Source organism: Nematolebias whitei, chromosome 1 (assembly GCF_014905685.2).
Source record: "Nematolebias whitei isolate Nwh7 chromosome 1, NemWhi1, whole genome shotgun sequence".
NCBI classification, from domain to species: domain Eukaryota; kingdom Metazoa; phylum Chordata; class Actinopteri; order Cyprinodontiformes; family Rivulidae; genus Nematolebias; species Nematolebias whitei.
In genome coordinates this window covers 43,539,992-43,543,944 of record NC_056498.1, presented here as the reverse complement: position 1 = coordinate 43,543,944, position 3,953 = coordinate 43,539,992, and positions in this window count along the sequence as shown.

Genomic DNA, 3,953 nt, shown 5'->3' with positions numbered 1-3,953 from the left:
GTAATACCAGATGGCTAGGCCTCAGACTGACGAAGCCTCTTGGATGAGGGGCGAAACGTTTCTTTTTAACAAAAAAACGAAGTCCAGATGACATGATTCAACCTTTTTTGTCGTAGAGAGTATACTTTCTTCTCTTCTGTCCATCACTCTTACTCTCGTCTGGATTATTTTTTAGTCAGCAGCTCGTTGTTGACGGACATCTCAGACACTGAGATTCACCCTATAGCTGTCAGTGATCATGCTCCTGTCGGTTTAAATCTAGCAAACAGAAAAGAAATCCATAAAAGTATAAACTGGAGATTTAATACATCACTGCTTGAAGATGTAGATTTTATCAAATATTTTACAGAAGAGTGGGCTTCTTATCTGGAGTATAATGACGTGCCTGGAACTTCAGCATCTTTTCTATGGGAGGCAGGTAAAGCTGTAATGAGAGATAAAATAATTTCATTCTCATCACAAAAGAAGAAAAAAGAAAATAAACATATTCAGGAACTAGAAGAAACCATTAAATCGTTAGAAGCCTCTCAAGATGAAGAAATGCTGGATAAAATGCGTAAAGCAAAATTGGAATTAAAAGAATGTATTAACAAAAAAAACTCAATTCTTAATACAACGACTTAGAATCGAAAATTTTGAACAGAGCAATAAGTCAAGTAGCTTTCTAGCTAAACAGCTCAAAATAAATAAGGAAAAAACAACTATAGTTGGTGTTAAAGACTCGACTGGGAATACAGTTTACGACCCTGAAAGAATTAACAGCATTTTCAGAGATTTTTATAAAGACTTGTATTCTCCCCAGATAAACTCATCAGATAATGAAATTAATGAATTCCTGGATAAAATAACACTTCCTAAACTATCAGATAGTCAAACAATGGAGCTGGATTCACCACTGACACCAGTGGAACTCCAGGAAGCCCTCAAAAGCATGTCCAATAAAAAGGCTCCAGGTCCAGATGGATTCTCAGCAGAGTTCTATAAAGAATTCTGGAATATCCTGGCTCCACTATTTCACAAAATGCTACAAGAAACTGAGAAAAGTAACAGTCTTCCAAAAAATATAAATTCTGCCAACATTAGTCTCCTGTTAAAACCAGGCAAAGACCCTGTATTACCTACCAGATATCGTCCCATATCTCTTATCAACGTTGATCTTAAAATAATTTGTAAAGCCCTCTCAAAAAGATTAGAAAAGGTAACTCCTCTAATAATACATCCAGACCAAACCGGTTTTATAAAAGGGAGACATTCATCCACAAATTCACGCAGATTATTTAATTTAATAGATTATTCTTACAGTAAAAATATTGAAACTGCAATATTCTCTCTAGATGCAGAAAAAGCCTTCGATAGAGTTAACTGGAAATTTTTAGTTGCAGCCTTACATAAATTTGGTTTTGGAAATTATTTCATAAATTGGTTACAAATATTATCCCTGTTGGGAGACTCCTGGGGCTCCGGGCCTGTGGGCCGCTGTGTGTCTGTGGCTCCGGTCCTCCCTATGTTGCCACTGTGTCCTGGGGGGGGGGGCGTGTCTGTGGGCCCCCGCGTCCACTATTGGGCATTCTTTTGGATAAATCTGGTGGTGGTGGGCGTGCTTGCGCGGGTGTTTGGATTCAGGTGCTTTGACAGATGCACGCTAGGTTGGGTAGTGGTGGAAGCTAGATGATTCCTTGTGCCATGTCGAATGTTTCATGGTGATATTGTGGGTGGCATTGTGCTGTGCATGTTGTTTTGTCATGGTGGTCTCTCGTTTTATCTATTTCTCTTATTTATTTATTTATTTATTCTTCTTTCTTCTCTTTCTTTAAAAAAAAATAATAATAATTGAGCGATGATGATAAGTTCATTGAAACACTTCACAATATTTCTACACTTAAACTGAGCTCAAAAAAAAGAAAGAAAAAAAAAAAGAGATGCAGATGGCATGTTCTGCGGAGATGAAGCGTCTTCATGAGTATGGCAGCCAAGTGGCCCATGAATAGTCAGACATGGGGTAAAAGTGGCTACTAATGGGCCACTTGGCTTGCCATACTTTATGCACAGCAGCGTTCCAGACAGCTCTGAGCGCACACAACTGCTGATGTGAACTCATGCATACGTTTCAGACATAATAAAAAAGCTTAGCTACATTAAAAAAATGAGGGAAATGTTTGATGCGTATTATTCACATTAATCACGTATCAAAACAATGGCACTATATTTCTCAAAATAACAGCGATCAAAATGTCAAGAAGTCGGTACAATTTACTTTCATGAAATAAATGGATGGATGGATTGTCCTTAGCTGGACAACGCAGAAGGCAGTCGTAATTGAGGTTGGAACAGCAGGAGCAGCGTGCAGGAATGAATTCAGCGGAGAGTTTGGCTCAGAAACTTGAAGTGTGTGTGTGTGTGTGTGGGACACTTGGCAGAATTGAAACAGCTCTATTGATACACAAACTCTTGTAGCTCTCTGCAATAGTTATAAAATCAAGTGTTTACAAATGTAGGTAAACCTAGATGTTTAACAAATAGACTACACCAAAATGCAGGAAATAGCATCTAACATTTTTCAGTCAGGTCATCTGGACAGTTTCTTTTTTTGTGCTGAAACGTTTCGCCTTCGATCCAGAAGGCTTCATCAGTCAAGGAAACACACAACAAAACTGATTCTTTCCCCAACAGTTTACTCCAAAGTGGAACAAACCAGTTTTTAAACCAGGATTTTATACCTGGATTATTGAGCATGGACTTTTTTGTTTTCAACCAGTTTGACAAGACTGTCAACAAGGAAGAGGGCCGGCAATGGAGGAGGGGTGTACCAAAGAGACCATCTTATCACAAGCAGAACTGGTTTGTTCCACTTTGGAGTAAGCTGTTGGGGGAAGAGTCAGTTTTGTTGTGTGTTTCCTTGACTGATGAAGCCTTCTGGATCGAAGGTGAAACATTTCAGCACAAAAAAAAAAAAACTGTCCAGATGACCTGACTGAAAAATGTTGGATTTTATACCTGGATTATTGAGCATAGACTTTGTTGGAATAACATCTACTTTATCCAAAAATTTAAGGGGGAGGAGGACCCACCAGCTTCCTCCACTTTCCCCGCTCCCCCCAACACACACCCCTCCTCTGCCCCCCACCCACCGGCCCACACCCCCACCCTGCCACCCGCCCACTATTTATGTTCCGGCAGCTATCAGTTTATAAATTAAGGCCTGCCCATAAGCAACATAAATCTAGCTAAATAAAGCAGAACAACAGCTAATAGATTAAAAATATGAAAATGCTAGTTAAAAGCCAAAAGTAGCAACAAACTAAAATTATGATGTTAGGTAAAAATTAAAAATGGTAGAGAGCAAGCTAAAAGACGAAAGTAACACAAAGCTAGCTAAAAACTTAAAACTATCAGATTTGCTAAAGATTTCCAAAGGTCAGCTAGAAGTGAAAATAGCAAAAGGTTAGCTAACAGAAACAAAACTAGCTAAATGAAGCAAAACACCAACTAAAAAGTAAAAAAGCTAAATTCTATTTAAAAAGTGAAAGCAACAAAAAGCTAGCTAAAAGCTAAAAATATCGGAACATTGGCTAAAAGGACCAAACGGTTACATAGGAACCAAAAAGAGCAATAGCTAAAAAAAAATAGTAACACAAGGCTAGGAAAAAGTAAGGTTGTTTTCACAGCTGATAGTCCGGTAGACTGGGTTCGGTTCGGGACCAATATTCATGACCTTTTGTTACATTTGAGCTGGTGAGTTTGCATTCACACTGCACTGTGCAGTCGAGTCAACCTGTTGAACCAAACTGTTCCCCCGCTCGCCTGTGGGGGCGCTGCACCAAGAACTACTGAAAGAAACGACACAAAAACCTCTGAAGACACGTCTTCTTCTTCTTGTGGAAATAAAAATAAAAACGGAGTGGCATCAAGTTTTAGCAGTTTTAGGAGTTATATTTTGTCATTTTTCAACCATG